General features: G+C 46.5%; 1 long non-coding RNA gene across 1 annotated transcript in view; it reads right to left on the bottom strand.

Annotated features, from left to right (window-relative positions):
- LOC146802036 (uncharacterized) overlaps positions 1–27,047 on the bottom strand; it is a 170,321-nt gene that overhangs the window by 139,718 nt on the left and 3,556 nt on the right. Inside the window, exon 2 of the long non-coding RNA XR_014967353.1 lies at positions 25,094–25,236. This is a non-coding gene — a long non-coding RNA (uncharacterized LOC146802036). The remainder of the gene's footprint in view (positions 1–25,093; positions 25,237–27,047) is intronic.

The following is a 27,047-nucleotide window of genomic DNA, read 5'->3' as shown; positions in this document are numbered from 1 at the left end:
CCTCGGAAAAGTGACGCAGTGAAATCTACGAGATTTCACACAGTCACTTTTCCGACGCTGGTGCGTCAAATCCTTACGCCTGCTTCAAGCAGGCGTAAGGCGTGACGCACCATGTTACGGATAGGGCAGGTTGGAACAGTGCTGGAGTAGCGTCGCGCTTGCGACACAACTTCAGCACTGCGCCAACGTTACGCCAGCAGATGCGTCACGCATCTGCTTGTCCTTGCGCCACGATGCACCGCATTGTAAATCTGATTGCAGGGATGCGCCAGGGAACGTAAATCTGTCCCTTTGAATTTTATTTTCCTCCTACAACATGTGAAGTCTTTCCACAGTTGTCTCCTAAAATCCCTTGTCCTGATAAGAATAACATCCCCTTCCTATTGTTGGCTCCTATTTCCAACCATTTGCAGTCGCTGCAATCTCCATTAAATGCACTGGCTAGGCCTCCTTGCAACAGAATAGCAACAACTGATACTGACATATCTTGCTGAGGATTTTCCCCTCAACTGTATCCATGTAAGCCCAGATGTTTAGGTCATTTGTCTCCACCGCATATAGAAAGCATGGTGAATTTTGAATCAATATATTAATAGCAAATGGGAAAAGTGTCTACTCCGTGTGCATTATTAAATCTTCTGAACCCATTTGCTTGGCTAGATATTTTCTGAATAGTGTTAGATATATGCAATTTTTTAATTTAAGGAACAACTAAAGATATTTCCCAAATATGAATAAATTTTTACCAGTTCAAGGATCTCCTTCTCAACATACGAGTTAAAATAAGAAATATTTATTGATTTCTCTTACCTTAAAGGAAAATATTTGCTTTTGGCCATATTAATTTTCAAAAAGTGGCAATCAGCCAAAGTTTTTAGATTGTTCAATCTTCTATGTAGACTAATGGGTGTCAAGTTTTTGACCTCCGACCATAGGAGTATCTCTTGAAGACTTCGGCAATACCACTGGTGAATCATGGATATATAAGGATAATATTGATGGGGCCAAAAGACTGCCCTGTTTTAACCCATTACTGGTTGTTATTTTCTAATAACACCCTGGGACTCCCCAATGAGAATTCAACATCAGGTAGAGCTATTATATTTGGCTATTATTAAATGTAATAGAGCTGATGGGATTCCCAATGTAACAAGTTTCTTCCATAGTGTAGGTCGGTCAACATGGTCAAAGGTGGTGGCAAAATCAATGAATGACGCATAGACAAATTGACCTTTGACCCATTCATATCTTTCCCGAATAACTTGTATCACTACAATGTTATCTTTGGTGGAGCAATATTTTCTAAAAGCTGCTTGTTGCAAGGACAGGATCACTCTTTCTGTTACCCACCGTGTATATGTTCTAGTATGCTTCTCGCAAAGATTTTTCCTACTGCATCAAACAAAACCATCTTTCTATGATTCTTGGGTAGGGTTTTATCTCTATTTTTATGCAGTGGAACTACTATACTGCCCTTGCAAGATTTTCAAATAACTCTTTTACAATACATTATTTTTTAAATTGGGTCTAAAAGAAGCGACCATTGAAAAGAATCTCTCTTTATGACCGAGATTGGTTTTTCATCCAGGCTCATATCTTCAAAAATCTTGCTTTAAGATGAAACCTTTTATGAACATTGCAGACGGGTGGCCATATTCATCAATTGACTCTATAAAGTCAGATGTCTCAATTGGTGGAGCGAAAAAAGTCTCTTCATTTGCTGCATATAGCTCTGAAATAAGTTCACCCATATTTCCTCACTGATGCGTATACGGGAAGTTTCCCTTCTAGACCCCAAGGCTTCAGCAATTAAGTTCCAAAATATCCTGCTGTTGTTTGCGACTGAAGCCTCCCTAAGGACCATCCATTTTTGATCTGTAATACATTTCTTTTTGGAGTCCCTTTGACTAGATATTTTTTCTTTAATAACATTATAATTTTTCCTCTTTCATAGAAAATTAAAAAAATATTTGTTTCCTTCTCACTGGAAAACATTTGAATTGCCACCATATAAGTCATTTATTTTCCTGGGCAAAGCAAGTTCAAGGCTTGGAATTTTCTTTATCCTGAACAATTATTTGGGGGAAATTCATCTCTATGGCTTTCTTCTTTCCCACCAAGCTTTTGAAAACAAAATTATACTTATCTTCAATGTTAATATTAAATCCAAAAATTTCAACAATGGCCTTTACTAGGGCTAGTATTAAATCAATGATTTTTCTTTCATTCCAAAAAGTGTGGCCACAAGGTTTGTTCAGGAAACTTGAACTCCATTTTGATTCTTAACATCATCTTTTGTTATAGAGACATCAACAAAAAATGATAAAATCTCATCTCTTTGTAAGAAGAGATTACATAATCAAAAATTGTGGGACCAGAGATGCAACTATACATGTACTGAGTAGGGATATCATTACTTATTCTTCCATTTACTATTATTCAGCCTATTTCTCTTACAAAGTCCAATAATAATGTTCCACGAGCATCAACTTTAGATTTAACCGGAAAAGTAGGACCCCGTATATTATAGTCATCTTCTTTTTCTAGATAACATATACCTCTTCTGCATTATTTGAGACCTTCACATTTAAATCTCCTGCTATTTCTATTAAGGGGCAAACCTTCAATAATTTCGGCCACAAATCAGAACAATGATCTTGCCAAAGAATGTTCCTCTGTGCCTAGTGGAATATATAGATTATCTATCAAAATGAGGTTTACTGGCCAAATCAGACGGTTCATGGCTAGATAACTAGATAAATTGTGCTAAATTAGAGGTATGTGTGAAACAGTGATAAAATCAAATTAAATTATTATTCAGCAATATGGAAATCCCCCCACTTGCATGACCCCTCTTGGAAGCTCTTGCAGTGCACTTAAAAGCATAACAGTAGTTAAGAAGAATATTATTTAAAAACACCAAGTCTCTTGCATGCAGATTATACTGGCTCCCAATTTCGAGAGCATGCTGGAATTAAAGGATACATATAAGGATTTAATCCAGGTGTAGAGTTGCTAATGTGTTCCTCCAAATCCAATCCCATTGGAGCGATTGCTTTTACTTCTTGTGAATTCGATGAAAAGGTTACATTGTGCTCTTGAGATGGATAACAAAGGCGAAGTCAGTACATTTGAAATTGTCAGACATGTGCTGGTGCTCTAGCTAGAAATATCTGGTCATGCAATTGTGCTAGAAGCAAAATGAATTTTCCTTCCACCTGTTCTAAAGATCTTTCTATTTATCTTTTTTAGAAAGACTTTGGGGCAGATTTACAAGCCCCTTGTGCCACTTTTGCGTCACTTTTCCCATGTTAAACGTGATGCAAAAGTTGCGGAAGGGGCTTGTAAATCTTCTCCTTCTTTTTAGGCAAAGTGGAACTCTCCTTACAGGAAGGACTGTAGAAGCATGAGTTGCAAATACAGTTGACTTCCTCATTTGAAAATTGGGGAAGCACTGGGGCCAGAACTGTACCCACCTCTTCCATGGTTCCCCCTCTGATTCCTGATGAAATTAATCCTTATCGAGTATATTCTTTGTTCTTTCACCTTTATTTTTTACTTTCTCTTCCTTTATCTGATCAAAACAAGGTTTAGGTGCCTATTTTGAGACAATGTTTCCTTGGAATTGCCAATCCTTTTTATGGAAGTTGTATCCAAGGAATCTATTACTGGGCAATCTGTTTAGTTCCTTCTGCAGGTGTTTTAGGTGGTCATTCATCTCCGATGGATCACGACGCTGAGATTCTTGACCTCCTTCATATAGCATCACACCCTTTTTAGAGTACAAGCAGTTCAAGATAGAGGATAGAGAATCCAAAATCTGTTCGGAATTGCCCACAGATTTCTATAATGGCACTTAAATAGAACAATGAATTCGTTCAATGCATTGTAGAGATCCAGAAACCTGCACATAATCACCTGGCAGGTTACAAGATGACTGATAATTTACATTTGGAATGGAAGAATGATCAAATAATGATGGTGTTTTTGAACTCGGAGTGCTGCTAAATAGTTGTAAAACAGGATTTGTCATAGATTCAGGAATCACAAAATTTCGCACATTCAGGATGGGCTCCGTCAAGGAGAACTCCTCCTTGAGATCTGCATTAATATCCGACAAAGTAACGTCAGCTATGGATTGAGTACCCATTTTGATTACCACAAACTTTATTGGTTTTGTAATACATATATTACACACAACTTCTGTTTTTCTGCATAGCATCTCTGACAATATATTCCACTGTTTACATATATTCAACATATCACATCTTGCAGTTCAGTAACAAACGTTTGGTCAATACAGAATGCAGTATTTATGTCATGTACAGTTCGTGAGTGCTAAATTACAAACCCCCTTACATCTAAACTATTTTAAACTCCCGCCCCCCCACCCTTACTTGGTGACCTCCAATTTGTTAATCATGGGATGTAGGTGGAATTTGTTATATATTTAATGATCTCACAATGGACCCAACAGGGCCAGTGGCATTATTGCAGGTGCCCGTGATGAATGTCCAGGGCAGTGTTTTTTATATAACACCTTTTGTCAGCACTTCTTATGTATCTCTCGGTTACTATACTCTCAATCCGTGCCTTCAGATTGTTCGCAAGCTATATCACAGATACAGGAGCGGGGTGAGTATAGTTCATGTAGTCGGTAAATCTATGGCTTGAAAGGGTTCCAGTAACAGGTCCCATTCCATTGCTATTGGCGTTTTCCGCAATCCTCTGTATTCTTCTCTGCGGAGTGCATTGCTTTCTGCCCTCCCCCATTCTATTACTTCATCTCGCCAACTCAATACATTTGGTGGGGAAGCCGATTTCCATCTTCTAGTTATTAGGCGTTTTGCAATTAGGAGCGCTACATCTGCAAATTTGGCCTGCACTTTGTGGCTTTTGGAGCGGGGGTATAAGCCTAATAAAAAACTGTCTGCTGTACCCCAGTGCGTCCCTCTCGCCACCTCTCCTATTGTTTCCTCAATGTGTGCCCAGAAAGACAAGAGCATGGGACACACTGCATCTTGCGCTAAACATATTATGTAATCTGTGTGGTGTCAGGTAGGCCCTGTGTATTATCATGTATTGTATGAATTTAAATCTAGTGTTACGTAAAACGTTATTAGGAAAGGCTAGGAGAGTGTTCCACTCCTAATCTTGTAGCACCCTGCCCAGGTCATGTCCCCACTTCCCCTTAATTGGGCTAGGCGTATTGCCAGATGCACTCGCAGTCCTCGGTTTAGCCATTTTATTTGGTGTCTGCCTCTTCGCATTAGATATACTGAGTGCACAAATTCATGGGTAGCGGGCTCTGTACCGTCTTGAGTCCAGTGTGTTCAATGTATCATGTAATATTTGCGTGCATAAGAAACAAGGAGTCTGAGAGACTCTGTTCATGAACAAAGTCTGTATGATTGAGTAGCATCCCGGTCCCAAACAATGACCCTCTGTCGTTACTCTTGCCCGCTCCCATAGGCGTAGTCGAGGACTCATCAGGGTTCCTGTTGAAGTGGGAAGACCTAGGAGAGGGATGTTCGGCGTAGGGAATAGCTTGTCCTTTGTACTTCAGAGCTGATTTCCACTATGTAAGGGCGATTTTTAGCAGCCGTGGTGTCAAAGATGGGGGCATTCATTTGGGGAACCAATAATGCATACAATGTACCCTGTGGATTGAGTACCCATCATGGCCTGAGAGGGTTACATGCACAAGATAGATTTAGATCCATATTGCGGGGTTGCAGCACCAAACGTTTTGGGGCCGATTACGATCCTGGAAAAACCCGGTACAAACCGTGGGTCGGAGCTTTTTCTCCGTCCGACTCGTACCGGGTTGTAAAACTTTACAAACATGCAATTACGATTCGTACGGAAACACCATTCCCGTACGATTCGGAAAAAAGACCAACCGACAGAAAAATACATACAAATGTGATCCGGGACACCGCGGACGTGACGTCCGGACGGAGTTAGGCATGTTTTTACGTACCAGCAATTACGATTCGCACCGACTGCAGTCCGGATGGGAAAATTTTTACGGCACCTAAAAAGTGCCGGAAAAGCTAAGTACGCAGCGATGCGAGCTGATTAGGGGGCCCGGTACGCGCCGTACCCCCCCCCGCCCCCCGTATGTACGGAGCGTACCCCCGTACCCCCCAGCCCCCCGTATGTACGGAGCGTACCCCCACCCCCGTATGTACAGTGCGGACCCCCCAGCCCCCCGTATGTACGGAGCATACCCCCGTACCCCCCAGCCCCCGTATGTACGGTGCGGACCCCCAGCGCTACGCACCGTACATATGGGGGTGGGGGTACGCTCCGTACATACGGGGGGCTGGGGGGTACGGGGGTACGCTCCGTACATACGGGGGGCTGGGGGGTACGCTCCGTACATACGGGGGGCTGGGGGTACGGCGCGCCCATCTGCGGGGGGGGGTACGGCGCGTACCAGGCACTTGTTTGGACATCTCCATGGTTGCTATGGGAGTTCGTTCCGGACGGTCTTTTTTCCATACAGTTGTACAATCGGACGGATGGGACGGATCGTAATTGCGCATTGGGACTTTTCCCGACCCGAGGACGTGTGGGGGAATTTTCCCAATGCGATTTGTATGGACTTTTTCCCATACGAATCGTACTTGGCAGTTTGTACGGCGCTTTTACCATTTGTACGGAAAAAAGTCCAGATTCAATTCGGTTGGGGAAATTTTTTCCAGGATCCTAATCGGCACCAAAGTCTAACAGACCCATTTAAGCTTGAGGAGAGTTTACTTCAAAAGTTTCCTTTAAAGTTTTTTTAGGGAAGGTAACAGGGACTCCACTTTTGGGGGTTCCATAAGGTTATCAACCTGTATTTCCTCTATTAACTGGGAGTCACTTATCTCGTTTTTCAGAAAGAGTGATGATACAGGAGCTATACCTTATAAGCTACCTACATGGTATGATTTATTCCTTAAAGGACCTGTTTTGGTTTCATGCAGGCATATTGAGCTACCAAATTCCCAGATTGAAGTTTTTTGCTGTCACAACGATTAAAATAACCAACAGATTGCTAGAAATTATTTATGGGACCTGCACTGGCCCACTAGTTGGGCTCAAGGCGATATTAGCTTGCTCTGAAGCCACAGATGCATTCAGTTTTTCTGGCCTTCACCCTACTGAGGCAGCAGCAGTTTTATAACCTCACAGTACAGACAGGGAGAGACAGAGAGGAACAGGGAGAAAGTGCAGGTAACTCTAGCCTAGACCTGGAACGCAAGCCACCTCAATCTCAATCTCAAACTCTGGCCGATTAGTTGACTTCTTCCACGTTTACATCTGATTTCTTAGAGTGGAATTAGGGCTTGGGAAGCATTGTGGGTGCAACCTGCACTGACCCTTAGGCTGGCCGCTTCCGCAACGGGTAATAATCCTAGCAGTGCTTGCTTTATATCGCTAGAAATGCTCCAGCCCATGGCTCCCCGCGGACTCGCAAGTACATCCTCCCAGTAAGGGAGCAGTAGCGGACAGGACCAGATCATATGGAGGAAGTCCGCCCCTTGCCGGATACATCTGGGACACTCATACCTTCGGGACAGGTAGATTATGTGCAGCGTGCTTGGGGTAAGGTATACTTGATGTACTAGATTATATGGAAGGAGCTTAAACCGTGTGTTGGAGCTAACTCTTTGTACCCCTCGTGAACCTTCCTCCATTCGCTCTCTATCAGGGGTTCATCAGGTTTGTCTTGCTTGTAGTGATTAACAACTCATATGCCAATTGTGTCCATGAGAGTAGGCCTATAGTCTGCCAGTGAATTTAGGTATGGAGGCCAGTGAAGAACAGCAAACCTCCATCCCTGCATTCTGCATTTCTTGAAACCATCCCCTGTCTCTTAAGAAAGGGGCATTCAGTATAAAAAATAACTGGTATGTCGTGAGGGACCATCAGGTGCAGCATGCAGTGGTCCAAAGACAACTGTCCTGGAAATGGCCCTTTTTGCAGGGTTATCCCCAAACTTTTTGCTTCTTCCTCCTATTTTTTCCTGACCTGTTTGTTTTGGTTTTAGGACTCTGGGCACTTTACCACTGCTAATCAGTGCTATAGTGCATATGCTCTCTGTGTAAATTGTGTTATGGATTGGTGTTTCCATGACTGGATATTTGATTTACTTGTTAGTCCCTAGTAAAGTGCACTGAGTGTGCCAGGGCCTGTGAATCAAACGCTACTAGTGGGCCTGCAGCACTGATTGTGCCACCCAAGTGAGTAGACCTGAAAAGGTAACCCAAACGTGCCATTGCTGAGTCTGCGCGCAGTTTGTAACTGCCATTTCGACTTGGCCAGTGCACCCACTTGCCAGTCCCTTGCCTTCCCTTTTCTTACATGTCAGCCACCCCTAAGGTAGGCCCAAGGTACTCATGTGGGCTGGGTGCAGTGTATGTGAAAGGTAGGACATGCCCTGGTGTGTGTGGCATGTCCTGATAGCGAATTACAGCCAATTTGTTTTTCGCCATTGCAAGGATACCTGTTCCTCATATGACAGAATGGGGAGTTTGTTTATAACATCTTATAAACATAACTGGCCCGGGGAATTAGGTAGGAAAATAAAGTTTAGTATGCCTGAACTCGGAATCTAAAGATGCATCTTCTAGTGAAGGTGATTTTTACCTTCTGTGTTTGAGAATACCACTTTTAGAAAGTAGCTATTTTCTTGCTCAGTCATCCCGTGTGCCTCTGCTGGAATGTGGATTGCCTGTCTGGGTTTTGGATGACAGAAGGCTGTGGAGCAGGAGTGGCTCCAGATAGTCTACGTGGGTCAGGAAAGGGCTGAATAGACCCGGGCTGCAATTGGGGAGGGGGGGAGGAGATTTCCTTGCACCTCATAGGGCCTGGTCTGCCTCTGACCATGACGTCTCCACCTCCTGCCCGGAAGTCACACCAGAGAAGGCAGAACTGGTTCTGGCTTGACACAGACACTCTCTGTCTCAGAGATCAAAGGATTTTAGGATATAAATACTAGGGCCCAGACCCCTGAACTTTAGAACTCTTTTGGACCAAGAAAACTGCCAAGAAGAAGAGCTGGAGAAGCTGTGAGGAGGAAATACCACTTTACTGTGTGCTTTGCTGGGTTGGCCTGCAATGGCTGTTTCTGCCTTGGGCAGTGAAAGGACTGGACTGAACTCTCTGCAATCTACTTATTTGAGTTTCTCCAAGGGCTTGAGGTAGAGCTTGCCCCCTGCTCAAGAAGTCTCAGGAACAGCAAAGACTTCAAGCTCTTCTGCCCTCAGCACTTGGGACTGTGTGTTTTGTGCTGCAACAGAAGAAAAAGCAACTCGACGCCGTCCACGACGCCGCTGCTGACTCCGTGTCCTGAAGGCACCGGAGAGGGCACCGCTGCAATGCCGCACCCCGACCCTGGTCTCACCGCTGCCGCCTGCTGACGCTGCCACCGAGCCGCTGCTCGCACTGCGACCTGTGGGCACTGCACTCCACACCGCCTCGCTTCACGATGATGCCTTGGTATCCCTGACGACGCAGCTCCACGCCAACATCGGTGCCGCTGCTTGCACCGTGGTTCGAGGGCAGCGCTTGTAAAGTTACACGACGCACTGCCCTCATCCCGCACCGCAGCTTTGGGCTACCGACCCCGGTGCCATTGACTTCAGTTCAGCGACGACGCTGCTTGCACCGTGACCTGCCAGCACTGTGACGAGCACCGCATTCACTTTGCACCGCGACCCTGGTCTCACCGACGACGCCATCTGACGCCGCCACCGAGCCGCTGTTCGCACCGCGACCTGAGGGCACCACACGTCGCACCACTGCACTTTGCACCACAGCACACGACGCCTGCCTACGCCAGCGCTCCTGACTTCAACAGAGAGGAGATCGATCTGCAACACGCGTGACTTCGAGGGCCCCGACGACTCCTGCACCAAACTCCGGAACCGACGCCTGCGGACGCCATGCTTTCGGAAGCTCAATGAGAAGTCGCCGACGCACTGCATTTCTAAAAGGTACTGTTTGCGGGTTTTTGCGACACCGTAGCTGGCCCGTGACGCTGCGGTCAGCCAGAACTGTCTGGATTTGTTTGCTCACAACGCTGTGATAGCCCCGGACGGAGCTATCGACATCAAGGAACTATTTTTCAAGCATATTTTGATAACCGAATATTTTTAAGTGCTGTATTGCGGATTTTTATTGTTTTTGGTCTTGTCTTAGGTATATACAAATTTGGGATATTTTTCTAAACTGGTGTGTTGTCCTTTTGTAGTGCTTACACTGTATTACTATTGGTTATGTGCAAATGCTTTACCCACTGCCTCTAAGATAAGCCTGACTGCTCATGCCAAGCTACCAAGGGTATGAACAGGGGTTATTTTAGGAGTGTAACTCCCTTATCCTGACTAGAGTGGGGGTTTCTGCCCTACTTTGGCACATGCCATAGCTGACCAAAAATCCCATTTCTAACATGTCCGCTTCTCCCCTTTTCTCCACGTCTCAATGCCTAAAAGTGAATGCTGTCGATCGCAGATAGCATCCACTTTGGTACATCATAAAGCCTGTTAACAGGTCAGTATCTGATTAATGGTTTATGACTGCAGTATATGTGCTGACAACAGAGGGAGGCGGGGTCCAACCGCCAGAGGACGCCGGAGCCTCGCAGCCTCGCGGGTACCCACTGCCCACTTTTGGCCGCATCCGCTGGGGAGAAGCAGTGCCATGCACCATGGAGACCAGGGGGTGGAGGGGGTCCAGGCATTGCTGCAGCTCTCAATCGGGGGCCGTTGGTCGCATCTCGGCATTGAAAAGAAAACGCAGCAACAGCCAGCTCTGCCTCCGGTGCTCATGGAGTGGGGCGAGCCTGACAACGTACGGAGCAGCTGCAACACGTGTTCGCGGGCAGCTGCACTTCATATAAGTTAGGTAGGATTTCCTTTGGCCTGACAACAGAACTTTTTGAACAATCTCATCAACCCTCATCGACCTGCGGCATTCATGATAGCTGACACAATTAACTGGCCCAGTAATTGTGCAGTTGGATTTCTTTTTCCTTTAATACAGAAAGGATTACAAAAATAACACACCTCTTCCAGGGCCATTGGAGGCCCGTACATACTCCTCTCAGCAGAGCTGGTTGAGGACTCCAGCCCCAGGCTCCACCGGGAACCAGGCGCTCACAGCCGCGCCATTCTTTTCCCACCAGGAAGCATTTAAAATCAGTACAGGTGCAGCGCTGCGTGCCCTCTTGGATCTGTTTTTGGGACCCCTTCCCGCTCCACTGCATCCTAGTGGCTGCTGTACAGAGAGAGCAGTGAATGGCAAGCAAGGTCCATGACGTACCTTGAATGGTCTCTATTCAGACTTGAGCTAGCAGACCACACCGCTATAAGGTAAGCCCTACGGTGGCTCCACCATTGCTCTTACTTTCACCAGCGTGGTTTCTGGTCAGCCGTGGGTAGCCTGTGGGAGAGGGGGCAGAAGATATAAGAGGTCCCCTATGCTCACCCTTTAACTAGGAGCGTCTAGGCATATTTTTTACATCTGGACTTAATCCTCCTACTTCTGGCTCACCTTTCCTTCAATTGAACTCTCATCGAGGGCATTACGCCTAAACCAAGGCCAAGCGAAGGACATATATTCTTAGGGATCTGTATAATTGGCATTGCACTGTTCTGTTTCACAATCACACGTCCTATATAGCTGGGATTCATGGGGAAACGCAAGACAGCTGCCGTAATCCATGTAGCTCCAGTCATTACGACCATGGACTGTTTCCTACAGCAAGTTGCGGGGGTCCTTGACAAGGAAATTTAATTGGTGTATCATCTGCTCTCACGCTCACTGACAAACCAACTGTGCCCCCATATCTCTGCCCCGCTAGTGGGTCACAGTGCACCCCAGAGTTGGTAGAGTTGGCAGTCCTTTTCTCTCACTCTTTTCCCCCGACCACCAAGATCTAGGATCAAGCGACATTAGGAGAGTCGAACTTCATGTTGCCGAGTGGTGGACCAGCAGTGCACAGTCAATCTCGGTGCCTGTGTCAGGTCGTGGGACATTGGCCCAAAACCAAGCATCTCAAGTAGACGTTCAGGAGGGGCAGCCCCAAGGGGGGATAGGTTCTGGGGGTAAGCGGCAGTGTTCCACTCCAGGGACCAGGGCGAAATGACTCAGAGTGGAGACCCCGAACCCCATCACACAGGGAGTAGTTCCCCTCTCGAAAGATGAACTGCCAGCCATGCTGGAGGCTTGTGTGGGTTCTCTTCTATTCGGTTTGGACTCTAAACTAGACCCAATCAAGCAACGACTGTCCTCCATCGAGAGGTAATTCTCCAACCTGTCTCTATTTTTTAAGACATGAAACTCCATAGCCAGCACCGGCGATGTCGTTACACCAATCAGTAACGCACATAACGGCCCAAGTCTCCCTGCCTCAGTAAGTGCTATAGGAGAGGCCCACAAGGCCAGCACTACGCATCCCAGGAGTATCATCCCCCAGTCTGTTCCGCCTCCTCGTACTGGCCCGCATCTATCTTCTTTCGACAGACTACGGGTGTGGGCATGCCCCAGAATCTCCTCAGGGCGGAGGCAGTCATCGGAGTGACGTGACCTCCAATATGAGGTTCGTAGGTGGGGAAGCCTCGATTGCTGCTCCCGGCGGGCCGTGTCAGCAGCCCCAGGGACCAAACATCATCAATCTACCACTGGAAGCAACTCCATATGTCGTGGTCCTGGGTAACGTGCTAGTGTTAAAAACAGGCGTTACTGAGGATTTTTAACAGTTTAAGAACAAAGTCCTTCAGTGGCTTAACATCATTACACCCTTGGGCTTTGGAGTGGAGAGGCACATCATCATGGTTCGGAGGGTAGCCTGGATGGGAGGATCAAAAAAGAGCAGTGGTGGTGATTGTGTAATTATCAACTTCAACCGGCCACACCTGGCAGAGAGAATTCTTCATGAAGCCAGTCGTTAAAATTGTAAGGGTCCGGTAACCTCCAGGACGCCCCTTACCGTGGGCTACTTCTATACACTTTTACCCACGGCTCCATATTTTAGGAAACCAGTTAGACTGGCTCTTCTCGAGTGGCCTCATGTGTCTTCGCCGGTACCACTTTTGCACCGCTGGGGCCCCTTGACAACTGCAATGGGGCAGCATTTATGACCCCTGTGGCCCTTTCTTTACAACCTGACTCCATGCATCAGCTGGCACAACGAACTCTAGCAATCATGACCAGTACATTAACTCTTGTAATCTCATCTTCTGTACTATAGCCGTCCTGGCTAGCAAGTTTACAGATTCGGAATGGCAGTGCTCTATCCAAAAATGTGACATTATTTGCCTGCAGGTGACCTGGACCATTGACAACTCCTATTTTTTGGAAGGCTACAAGTTGTTTAATATACCTGCAACCCCTTCAAGTGCTGGTCGACCCAAAGGGGGGCCTTGCAGTTTATGTGTCACTCAGGATAAGGGGCTGCATTCTGGACTTGAACACTGACAACCCATGCCTGCAGGCCTCGCTGTTCTCTCTTGGGTCATGCAGATTACTGCTTTTGAACTTTTATAATGCTACATCTTCCCTCCCCGAGGTTTGTAACTTTACCCCTTTAGGCTCCTCCCTGACAAACTTAATTCCTCCCCCCGTAACACCTGTAACACCATTCTGTTAGGGGATTTTAATGTTCATCCTTGCGGGGACCTTAGGCGGCAGGGTTTCAGGGGTACTGGGGGCCCACCCTGCCCTTGCACTGCTGATGCGCACTTCAAACATAGCGGACAGGGGGATAAACTACACTCCCTAGTTTGTGATCTGTACCTGCAATCAGCTATGGGCAAATAGGACTCATGTAGGAGGAATTTAATTCCTACCTTTAAAGGGCTAGGCCGTGAATCCTCGTTCATTGATTTTATTTTAGTTTCCACCCCTCTTTTTTATTTGATTTCTGACTTTTCAGTTACAGCCAGTAACTGCAGCGATCAAAATCTGGTGTGTATTAAAGCTAACTGGCCTATATTGGGTTTGAAAAGGAGGAGTAGTGGAGGAGGAGCACTTCGGCCCACTGATGGACGTAGAAGGCTTAAATGGTCGCAGATTATTCCAGGCTCCCCGCTAGAGTCCCTTTTGGTGAAGTGTCAGAACGAGATTCAGATTTGTTTGGATGCAGAGGCAGTGCCAGACGAGACCATCATCCACGCCTTCGAATCTATCTCTCGTTCTGTCGTCGAGATATTAACGGTTCCTGTACCCAAACTCCAACAGGAAAGGGTGCCTAGATGGTTTAACCCAGAATGCTTGCTTGCTGCTAGGAGGCTTAGAATAGCGTTGCACGCCACCCCCAGGAACAGCACCCAGGTTAAAACTTGAAGGAAGCAATATAAGATAGCCCTCAATAAGCGTAAGGAGGCCCTGAAGGAGGAATGCTGGGGTAATTTTTGGAAACCACAACCATCAAGTCTAGTGCCAAGTTTTGGAGCATTATAAACAGTCCTTTTTTGGGTGTAGAGGCTGCAAATGTCCTAGACACACACATTACAGGGAATGAAAGGGTCAGCCATTTTGAGCAGATAATCAAGGGCTCTTCGGCCCAGTTTTCACTACCTGTTGGGGGAACCGAAAATACAACCTTATCTGTAACGGAGGAAGAAGTGAGGCGAGGAATTACTGGCATGACGCGCAATAAGGCCCCGGGACCTGACGGAATTCCTCCCGATCTTTTTCTGTCCGACGTGGAGTTCTGGGCACCCTTGCTTACCTCTGTAATTACCACGACTGCAAGGTCTGGCCCTCCTGCTTCTTGGGCTACCTCCATAATTGTCCCGGTTTTCAAAAATGGGAACAGGGACAGCACTCATTCCTATAGGCCTATACCCCTGTTGGACTCCATGGTCAAAGTGGTCGGATGGATCCTGCTGGGCAGGTTATCGTCTTGGGCTCTTGACAATAACATCCTGTTGGATGCCCAATACGGTTTCCGCTCTGGCCGCTCCACGTTTGACCAATTTTTAAACCTTCCTATGATATTGAATATGTACACGGAAGCCCGCTCTGGTACCATCTTTTTGGCCTTTATGGACCTGTCTTCCGCATTTGATTGCATGAACAGAGGTGAACTGTGGCAGATCCTTCTTTTTTTAAGGGGTGGACAGGGACATAGTCTCGTTCCTATATGACCTCCATCGAGACACAAAGGCGGCTGTGCATTATTCAGCCAGCTTGAATGTGTCTCGCTCGTTTCCCGTCAGGGTTGTATTTGGCCAGGACCGAACGGGGTTTGCAAATGCTTATAAACTCCTTCATGCAATTTATTGGGGATATGGACCTGGCGATTAATAATTCCATGTCATATAGTATTCAAGTAGGGGCACGGCCCAGTAGGCCATATACTTTCAGGGTAGGGCTTACCCTGATTTCTAAGTCGAGCATGTTCTCGTGTTCCAACTCACCCACAAGAGAAATGACCTCATCAGGGAGACTGCCGCCATTTTTAATTTTGCCGTTAGACTGGGGAAAAGACCGGTGGGTCACTTTTAAAGCTCTATAGGGCCAAGTGTATTTCAAAGGCCCTTTACGGCAGTGAAATTTGGGGGTATACCGACACAGACGATCTCTAAATTGCGGAAAACACATTTCTGAGACATCTTTTATCTGTTCCTCAGGGTACTCCCTCTTTCACTGCTCATGAAGAGCTAGGCATGTCCTACATTTCTGATCTAATAGCATTCCGCCTGGTGTCTCTCTGGCTAAAGGTTTGGGTTGGGAAGGGGACCTCCCTATAAAAAGTAATTCTAAAAGATTGTCTGGCTCTCGATTGTGCAGCCAGGGTACCATGGCTTCAAATATGTAGAAAGGAGACTTACGAGTTTGTGAAGAGGAGAATTTTTCTCCAACCCTGATGCGACGAATAAGAAAGATCTAGCCTCATTAAAGACGGCCTTCCTTGCTTGCCAGACCACGGAAAGGAGGGGAGAGGATGTAGCCTTACGACTAGAGTGGTCGACCTCGGAGCTGGGGAACTGGGTTCGAGTCTCGGCAACGACGCTCAATATCCTGTGATTCTGGGCAAATCACTTATTATCTCCTTGTACCTAACAAAAATGAATGTGTCCTCGTGTCATCAAACTGGCGCTCATGTAAAGCGCTCTGATACCTGATATAAAACTCTAAAAAAAAAAACTACAAAAATGGGAGGAGAAGGAGCTTCTGAAGCCCAGCGTACGTCGCTTAATCATGTTAAGGACCACTCCGATGATGTAGCCATACTGGTTGGGGTTAACAAACTCATACGATCGTTTTCTTTTGACCAGGTTTTGGTCTGATCTCTTCCACCTTCTTCTTGCCCATCCCAGGGGTCAGAACAAAGGGCAAGCTCTTTCATCCTGTGGCTGCAATGGTACATCTCCGCAGGACCTGGTTCATTTCACGATGTTCTGCTCATTTTATGATACGCCCAGAAAATCCTTTTTAATTCCCATTTTGAAACAGGCCAATTTTAGACAAGTATGGCCCGCTTTTATATTTCTTCAAATGTTAACGTGCAACACTGTTTTTATGTGCTTAACTTTTTTAAATCCGCGATTAGGCTTAGGGCAAGTTGTGATTAACTCGCCTGACCCTTGCCATAATTCCCGGCACCATGCACTTTACCTTGCTCCACTAGCCATTTAACAAACAACTTGATTAAGCGCAAGGTCTTGCTGCACCATTTAGAGTGCTGCTTACCAGGCATTTTATGTGTGTTTGTGGAGATTCGGTAACTACATATTTTTATATTGCATATACTATGCTTAAACCGGGTATGTTCCCGCCTGGATTGTATGTATTATATTCTACATTGTGCTTTTATGGTTTCATCACAAGAAACCGAATACAGTTTATTTGATTTGATTTGACTGCAGTATATTGATACAGATTGGAAGGGGAAGGAGCCCGCCCCCTTTCATATTCCCTTCAACATTCAAATCACAAAGAGCTGCTAAGTGTACTTTGCAAGGTGTAATGGTATGCAGAGTACCTATTTTTTGTTGTTGGCTCTATTCGCTAATGTATTTTTGGCCATAAATGTATGTTTATGGCCTAAAATATTCCATGTACAATCGAGAATAGGATTCCTAACAACCATAAGTGCACTTACTACACTACACTACAAGTGCGGAGAAATCTGCAGTAGTAAATCCCATGCCAGGTGTGAGGATTGGGTAACACATGGTGTGTTTTGCTTCTAAGTTTGAGAATGCCCATAAACATCTACAGGTGTGGGCATTCACAAACTCCGACCCAACCACTTCCAGCCCAAGAGCTGCATTAACTCCCATTTGTGGATTGGAAGAAGAAGAGATCACCCCCAGATTTGTTTGGCGTGTAGAGGAAGAGCTTTTCCCTTTCAAAAAGGACAAATCTGCAGTAGTTATCGAATCACTCAAAACACTGTAAATTCCACACAATACTAGCAAAACTATTGAAAGGGACATAAGCCTTCCTGTCAAACATTACCCTCTTGAAATTTCCACCACAAAAACTGAATACTGGGGGGCAGATTTACAACCCCCCTGCGCCACCAGGACTTCACTTTTTGTGACGTACTGGTGGCGAATTATCCTGCTCATATTTACAAGGACAGAAAAATCCACCCTGTGTGGCTTTTCCTGTTCTTGTAAATATGGCCCCTTTACACGCAGCACTTTGCGTTCCATGGGTGTTGCTGTGGGTGATCCCACGCAACACCCATGGACCCAGACACATTTCCAGATTTATGAGGAATCGTAAATCTGGAAATGCGTCTGAATGCTACGCCTCCCCAGGGGAGGCATAGGGACGCGCAACGAGGAGAAATGTTTTAATTTCTGCATGTTTTTTCCTCTTTCAATTCGTGCTGCATTCTACAGCACATATTGAAAGTGGAAAATACCTGTAGTGATTGTTTTTGTGCAGGAAGGTGCCCCTTCCTGCACGAAAACAATATCCCCATGACGCAGGCATCCTTGCACCATGGTGCAAGGGTGCCTATGCCGACGCGTGGCAGCTGTTTGTGCGCCAGCACAGGGGAGAGCACAAGAATACCACATATCATTGTAAATATATCGCATTCCTGTGCTCTGAAAGGGACTCAGTGGGGTGCAGACAAATGGCTTGCGGAATGCACTGAGTCACTTTCTTGTAAATCTGCCCATAGGTTCCTGCAAGAACTTACAAAGTAATGAATCACCCAAGTGGGAGAAAAATAAAAGCATTGCAGCAAGCAACATACCCTTATCCAGGAGGCGTGGCCACATTGCTTTAATCCTAGGATGACATCAAGTGCTCTCAGTCCGAGCTTAAATCCCCTTCAAACTGCCTGCATCACATCAATTAAGCATCATCATTTGTTCCAACGCATAGGGCCTGGTTAAAAGTTGGGTCATAGGAGAAAATTCTCACGTATAAACAAAAAAATACAAAACAATTAAAATTCACCGGTGGAATTTCCTCCACAATAGGGACAGCACGCGGCTTTTTTCCCAATCAATTTAGCATTTTCCCAGCAATGGAAGGGTGTTCCTTTGCCACTCAACTCTTTATCAGGGCCATACCGAAGGCATTTAAAGCCTCACATCTCCAAACTATCAGAAAGAGAATGATTGTTCTGCGCCCTTGCCCAAGCCACTGGAATTCGATTCCTGAAAAATGCTTCACAGCCTGCCAACCTTCAGAAACAACTGGAGCAGTGCTAAATTTGAGCCGGTGGTTTCCAGTGTTTGGCACAGGCACTTAATTAGAAACACCTGAACTTGACAGTCTACCACTGGGTGGCGCTGTCTGGCTTATTTAGAGATTTCCTCAACAATACTTAATTATTAATTTAATAGACATTAATGTCTATTACATGCAGCTCAAGCCACTGTTAAGGCTTTGGAGGCCTGTAATAGGCCGAACTGTCACCCTTGTAAGAGTGTGATGGTTAGTAGTTGTGTTGTTAGTATCATTGGCAATAGCAGTGGCAAAGTGTGGTGTAAGCGGCAGTGGTAAATTGCACCAGACAACTAAAGAGCTTAAACGCCCCGAGCAGAAAGCACTTTGCTACATCAGTGGGATTTCAACGTTATGCTACTTAGATTGTCACTTATACCACAACAAAATGCAGTTTAAAACCAGATTAACATTTTGAGTAAATCGCTTGACTTAATTAGTAACTTACTTTGTCTTTTTAATTGTGTAATTGTGTCTGCATCACTATTTTAGGTTTTCTGGTAACAAGAAATACTTATGACTTCAACATATCACATTTTTGAACCCTTCACACTGGACATATAATTGCACATTTCACAATACCGGCAAAATATGAACCCTACTTCCTTAATGTTCATGGATTCTGTCGCTTGATTCCCAGCCTCTGCTCTGTAGTTGATTACTCCTTTCTATGCAGCGCTTTATACCACGCGTCTGCCATTTCTATGCGGCTCAGTACATGGCGTGCTCCTTATTGCATCTGATAAAATCTGCTGAGTCAGAATTCAGTGGGTGCCATAAATGCCACCCAATTACAAGTTTTTGGAGAATAACATACAGATTGTGTCACAAAATTCATGATTCGATATGTGCCGTAACATACCAGTTGCACCGCACATCTGTGGTGGAAAAGGCATCTTTAGCAGATAACAAATAGTCATGTGAAAATTGACAAAACACAAAAAGAATACACAGGGTATCATCTGCGCCGCAGGTGCTTAAAACATCTGCAAGCCCCTGCCAGACCAGCCCCTTCCAGGGCAAATCCACCCGACAAAGCCGAATTAATAATGACATCCATCAAAGGGTTTCCAATGCTACCGGCGATAAGAGCTGCACATTCGACGAGCCAAGAGCTTTGCATAACTTTGCATTGGCAGGAACCGTGTTTTGGAAGTGTATATGCACAATGCCATAAATGAGAGCATTTTCTGAGGAATAGCGTGCAATCAAATAACAGGTGCAGACCTCCAAATTATAGCCCTCTTTCCCCTCTTCTTAAACCTGCCTAAATCTTGTTGACACAGATCATGGCATTGTCTCCAGATGCCCTTTTTGAGTGATGCACTGTACCTTAAACTCTGTTGCGTCTGGAGCCGATTTATATAAAGCCCCAGATTCAATGCAATGTTATTATCCAATGTTTGTGCAGGCACTGGATGTTTGGATGTCCCCAGGAAATCCTTGTAGACTCTGTAATTGCTTGCTGGGACCCTCTGAAGCTTGTAGGGTTCCCCTTTCTATATGTGTGCATTCTTAATTCACAGACCTGTTCTTGCTTTTAGGTCTGGTCTAGAATCGGCATTCCCAGTCTCGTCAGGCTCAAATAATCAAAAAATGCATTAAAAAACAAAAACTTACAAGCATACATACATAGAATGGCTTGGGGTCAGCCTTCTTCGTCCATTGGTCTCATCAACTGTCCTTCACATTTCACATTTTGCTTCCACCCACCACGCATACAGCATGGGGCAATGAGTCTGCCCACTTCCGCTATTTGATCTCTTGCACTAAGAGTGACAGCATTTTGCTGGTAATGCAAAAAAGGGTACAAAGTTCCTCTAGTCGAAGAAAGAAATAGGGGGGGGGGTTGTTTGTAGGACTGTCATGTGTCATGGAGGGGGGAAACCCTTGTTGGAACTAGGGCTCTCACACACCCAGCAAGCTAGGTGTCATGCTTCATCATTTGAGCCTGCCCCTCGTCAGGTCGGCGCTGCAATTCCTGACGGGCTCCCAATAATGGGGCTCTTTAGCGGGGATCTTTTGTTCCTGCAGAAGGGTGCTGTGGGGGTGAGGGGCCCTAGAGTGTGTAGATGTAGTGGAAGTATTTAAAATAGGTACTGTTGGTCCACGGATGAATATTTATTAAAGTGGTGAACAGCCTAATTAAAACAAACGGAAATTGAGGTGGGTATAGCCACTAGTGGTTATGTAGCTAGTTATGTATGCCCTACGCTCAAGAAGATCAACATGTTTCATGCCTAGGTAGCCAAGAAATGGTCACGGCAATTCCTCAGGATCAAAGATACGAACTATCTACAACAAAGGTGTGTGAATTCTACATACCTAACAGGTGCTCAGAAGTAACCTAGGAAATAGAAGAAAAAGACAACACATGACAGTATATCACATAATAAATTGCACTCACAAGATAAAATCAGCTCAAATCATCAAGAGACTGGTGGTATCATGCTCCCAAGTGGGTAGTGAAGAGTCAATTACAAGGGGGCGAAAACAGTGACAGGACCATGGGTAGAGACAGGGGGGAAAAAAACAGGTGAAAACTCACCTATGCTACTGACAAGGCAATCTTGCAGCAGTGACCGGCGGGTAAAAGGACTCCAACGTGGGTCCTAAGGTAAAAACCGGAAAGGGGGGAGATTTTAAAGACGCAAAGACCGGGTCCCGTGCGAGAAGAAAAAGTGAGGTTATCCCTTACATCCGGACACCTAATGAGGTGAGTCTCCTTCTACGGAGAGGTTTGTTGGCGCCAATTCTACTTCTATGATACCATGGGCGCCACCGTCCTTGCACTGACCCATCCGCTGCCAGGGGTTACGGCGGTCACCGCAATGTTTATGAGGATTCCATGATTTTATGGCAAATTTCCCCTCTAACCATCTGGGCAGTGACACACCAGAGCCCCTGGGTATAAGGGCCACCATGGCTGCACTCCACACCGCCCATGGTAGTGCATTACGAGGTATTAGGCTGCCTTTACCTTCCTGATTTATACTCACCCCCTTGGGGTCATGGGATGACCTCACTTTTTCTTCCCGCACGGGACCCGGTCTTTGCGTCTTTAAAATCTCCCCCCTTTCCGGTTTTTACCACGTTGGAGTCCTTTTACCCGCCTACTTCCACTCCTTTCGCGACTGATCCACACGGACCAATGTGGTTTTGTCCCACGACGGAGTACTTCGCTGAATCTCAGGCGCTTTCATGCCATTTTACACGCCCACGACCGGTGGGAGCGGGGTGTTTATCCCTTGACATTTCACAGGCCTTTGATACGCTCAGCTGGTCTTACATGTTGGAGGTATTGAAGAAAATGGGTGCCCCCCCAGAACTATGTGCCTGGATCCAGTTGCTCTACACGGACCCAATGGCCAGGGCGAAAACAGGCTCGATCATCTCCTCAGCTTACCCTATCTTCCGGGGTACACGCCACTATCTTCCACTATCGCCTATATTGTTCGTCTTGCCGCTTGAACCGTTAGCCCAAACTCTCCGGCAGGTCATGGCTCCCCATGGCATCCTGATGGAGGGCATCGTACATTCAGTCTCGCTATACGCAGACGATATGCTGTTATACTTTCGTGATCTCCAGGCTGACATGGGGGAGGTGGCGGATATTTTTCTCCGCTTCGGAGAGATCTCCGGGTTACGCCTCAATGCTTCCAAGTCCGTAGTCTACTCTTTCAGCGACTTGTTCGTGGCACCGGAGCTCAGGTTCGGGCCCTTAACCTTCAGAGTGGCGCCGGTCACCTTTAGGTACTTGGGGATTAATATATATCATTCCGTGCCGGATGTCATTGCAGGCAATTTGGTACGCACCATCTCTTCCATTCGCTCTCAAATTGCATTTTGGAATACATTGCCCCTCACCGTCGCAGGACGGGTAACGATATCCAAGATGGTGATGTTGCCTCGCCTGCTTTACTACTTCGTCAACGTCCCCGTAGTGTACCCCGCTTGGATTTTTCGAGAGCTGGATACTCTGCTGACCTCGCTGATCTGGGGCAGGGGGAGACACAGGCTTGCATTGGCAAAGCTGCGGTTACCAAATGGAGCTGGCGGGATGGGTGCACCCGATTTTAGGGCATATTGTATCGCTGGCCAGCTGCAGTGGTTGGCCTACTGGCTAGCGGGTAAAAACCTGTTTGAAATTGGCTATACCCCGACCCACTTGGCGCGCGGTGCCCTGCAGTCGCTGCTGTGCCCCGGTGCTCCTCGGCCATTGGACCCTCCAGCCCTGCTGAAGATAGCGCTTCATTACTGGACACGGGCATGTAAATACGCCAGAATTCGGAATCCATACTCACCGAACATGCCGCTGTGCGGCCTCCCTGCGCGACGGGGAGTGCTCCGCGGCGGGCAGGTACGGCCATGGGCACAACAGGGCGTGGAAACTATAGGGGCCTTTTTTCAAGAGGGCAACTTGATGTCCCACGAAGACTTTGTGAGAGTTAACAGGGTACCCGACACCCAGTTTCTGCTCCACGCGACGATTTCCCGTTATATTCGGACGCACTGGCAGGGGACACCAGCAGAACCCCCTACCTTCCACCTTTTGCGCTCTCTCCATATAATGGGCCATGGACGATGTCTGGTTCATTGGCTTTACAGGGGCCTCCGGGAACATACTCAGGTTTCAGTGGTCGCTCTCCGGACACGGTGGGAGACAGACCTGTCCCGAGCACTTAGTGACAAAGAATGGGCTTATATATTGGAGTACCCTAAAAAAGTGTCCCGCAACTGCAGATTGAAAACTATTCAATTATTTGTCCTCCACAGGGCGTATCTTACTCCCCATGTACTGAGTAGGATGTACAATACGGTGGCTGCAACTTGCCCCCGCTGTCTGGCACCGGACGCTGATCTCGTACACATGCTGTGGCTTTGCCCGGCACTGAAGGGATACTGGGGTGGGATAACGTATGTCTTAACCACAATTACTGAACCCCCCGCCTGGGATACTGCAGAGGCTTGTTTATTGGGCCTTTTACCGATCCCCTTGAAAGCAAAGCTGTTGCGCCGTTTCGCCAACCTGGTATTAATGCTGGCGAAGCGCCTGATAACACAGCGGTGGAAGTCCCGCACGCCGCCGAGTGTGGAGGCTTGGAGAGACGAGGTCTTGAGATGGGCGGTGGCGGAGCGTGAGGCGCTGTACCGAGAGGAGAGTCGAGGGCTGCGCAAACGACCGATCTCCCTGGAATGGGCGCATCTGACCGAATTATTCAAGGGCGAGATGGAGGAGGAGGAGGGAGGGGGGAGGCTGGGGTGGCTGCCCCCCCCGGAATTCCCCCGCATGAGCAGTGGTACCGGTGGACAGAGGTGGGTCGTTATGGCCGAGAGTGTGGGGCTGACTCCTGGTCAGGGGATGTGTGATGTTTAGTGTGAATGTGTCTGTTATCCGATGGGGGTGTGTGCCGTGGGGTGGGCCCCCCGCACACACCCCCCCCCCACAAGTTGAGGGAGGGTCTTGCCTGTCCATTTAGTCCCCCCCTTTCGTGCTGCGTGGACCGGCCTTTCTCCTTCCCCTACCGGGAGCTGGGGGGGTTTTGACCTCTGCCCTGGCCCGCCCCTTCTTCCCCCCCCCCAAGGATATGCTCTGAGTCCCCCCAGACTAAGATTGTTTTCTTCGTGGCATAGTTGGGTAAGGAGGGTGGGTTCCGGGTGGGATGTGGGATGGGGGTCAGTTGAGCGGGCACTGCTCCCTTTGGGCTCGATAGGTTGGAGGCTAGGAATGTACTGCATAACACTGTGTGGAACTGATGCCCTCCTTATTTGTATTGTGATATTCTGGATAGGCTTCGATGACAACACCACATGGGGCACAGCGGTAGTATAATGCCTGCATTGTATCCTGAGCTCTCTGTATAACTAAAATGCTCAATGTAATGTGTACTACGATGCACCCCCACTTGAAAATCCCAATAAAGTTGTTTTAAAAAAAAAAGGAATGAACACCAATAAAGGCAAAGCATTGAACAACATAAAATGTAGCAAGTAACAAACCGACTATATGTAAGTTGAAGCAAGTGAAGTGAAAAAGAAGAGAAAGAAGAGGATTGGTCGAAATGAATGAACAACATTTGAGATATGAAAAGACAACAAGAAAAAAGAGAGAACATTTGAGTAAGAGATTCATAACTTTTCAACAAGCAACAAAAAATGTAGCAAGTAACAAACCGACTATATGTAAATTTAAACATCAGAGCTAAGAGAGAGGAGAAAGAAGAGTAAGGAACTGCATGAATAAGCAACATTTGAAAGACAAAAGAATAACAAAAAGAAAGAATAAGTGCTTGAATGAGAAAAGAGTAAGAGAAGGCTACAAGAAAGGAGAGAAGTAAAGAGAAAATAAAAGTGGTGCAGAGGTGAGGAAAAGAGATCAAAACTAGAGACTTACAAGTAATCCAAGACATGTGAAGGGTGAAGGGTAGTGAGGCCACACGGAACAATGACGCGTCCAGACCTCAAACGGGAAGGCGGGAGGGAAGGCAGAACCGACGGGTAGTGAGACATGAGGGAAATGAAACACAGAAACATAACCTGTAGGGAAGAAAAAGGAAATTCGTTCTAAAATCCAATATACTAATGAAGCAAACAACGTTATCCACTATCTATAAACAAAAATAAAATTATTAACAGTATAGAATCTATACCAAAAAGGGCTACATGTCAAACTCTGAGACATCTAACTGGTATGCGGTGAAGAAGTATCCATAACATCAGCATAGTATGAATTAAGAAAGCTTTTCAATTTCACCGGGTCTTCATATGTGGTAGAAAGAGAAACAAGGGGGGGAGTAGAGAGGTTCCACTCAACGAGTGGTGGAGGTGGATACTTCCTCCCAACCAAGCGTACTTAAACAAAGGGATCCACCCGCATGTATAACATACCAAGAGATTCCCATTCATACCATGTGTGTCCCACGGTCGTGGAGAATACACATCTGTTGTTAAAATACCCCTCACACACCAAAAGGGCCCTTGGTGTCATGCTTCATCATAGGGGTCTTCCCGCCCCTCTACGGGACGGGGCGTGCTACGACCAGCGTGTACGTGGGAGCACTGTTCTTGGTAGGACTACTATGTGTAGTGCAGGGGTGTGCAAGGAAGGGTCAGGAGTGAGTGGAGAGTGATGTTAAAAAATACCTGGCTTACTGGACTAGGAAAAAATTTTTATTCTGCCATCTAAGCTGGTATTAGTAAAAATGTGGGGATGGAGGGTGTATGCCTCAATGAGCTTGACCTCCTGATGTCGACATGTTTCGAAGCTTACCCCAAGCTTCTTCGTCAGGACCTAAGAAGATCCCTTCCAACAATGCACTGTGATGTGGTGAGAAATAGTGGGTGTAAAAATAAACATAGGAGGTAAATAGCCTCCAAAAGTTGGTACCGCCCCACTGGGTCTTACGTACTCCAGTGGGGCGGTACCAACTTTTGGAGGCTATTTGGAGGCTATTTACCTCCTATGTTTATTTTTACACCCACTATTTCTCACCACATCACAGTGCATTGTTGGAAGGGATCTTCTTAGGTCCTGACGAAGAAGCTTGGGGTAAGCTTCGAAACATGTCGACATCAGGAGGTCAAGCTCATTGAGGCATACACCCTCCATCCCCACATTTTTACTAATACCAGCTTAGATGGCAGAATAAAAATTTTTTCCTAGTCCAGTAAGCCAGGTATTTTTTAACATCACTCTCCACTCACTCCTGACCCTTCCTTGCACACCCCTGCACTACACATAGTAGTCCTACCAAGAACAGTGCTCCCACGTACACGCTGGTCGTAGCACGCCCCGTCCCGTAGAGGGGCGGGAAGACCCCTATGATGAAGCATGACACCAAGGGCCCTTTTGGTGTGTGAGGGGTATTTTAACAACAGATGTGTATTCTCCACGACCGTGGGACACACATGGTATGACTTCATATGTGGTAGTCTTATTGTTGATTGTCACTTTAAACAAACAGGGATGAAAGAGTCCATAGCGTGCACCTATTGAACGGAGCTGTGGCCTCATCGCTACGAACTCCTTACGTCTATCTGCAGTTGGTTTGGAGTAATCCTGAGAGAAGAATAAGGAATTGCCTGACCAAGTAATTCGATTAATTGCTCTGGCAGCTGATAAAATCTTGACTAAGTCAGTGTATTCCAAAAAATAAAGGATCACTCCTCTCAGTTTCCTGCCTGAGTGATGAGAAAATGAAGGTGAGTCCTCTGGATATTGAGATGGGTGTCGTCTGGCATCTTGAGGCTTTTTGGAGTGAATGATTTGAAGAAGGCAATAGGGTCATTCCTTTCGTTCCCTCCGGTAAGCCATAAATGCGAAGGTTATTTCTTCTATTCCTATTTTC

The sequence above is a fragment of the Triturus cristatus genome, chromosome 8, assembly GCF_964204655.1.
Source record: "Triturus cristatus chromosome 8, aTriCri1.1, whole genome shotgun sequence".
NCBI classification, from domain to species: domain Eukaryota; kingdom Metazoa; phylum Chordata; class Amphibia; order Caudata; family Salamandridae; genus Triturus; species Triturus cristatus.
The sequence above is the reverse complement of the archived record's forward strand: the minus strand, read 5'-3'. Positions and strand labels throughout refer to the sequence as shown.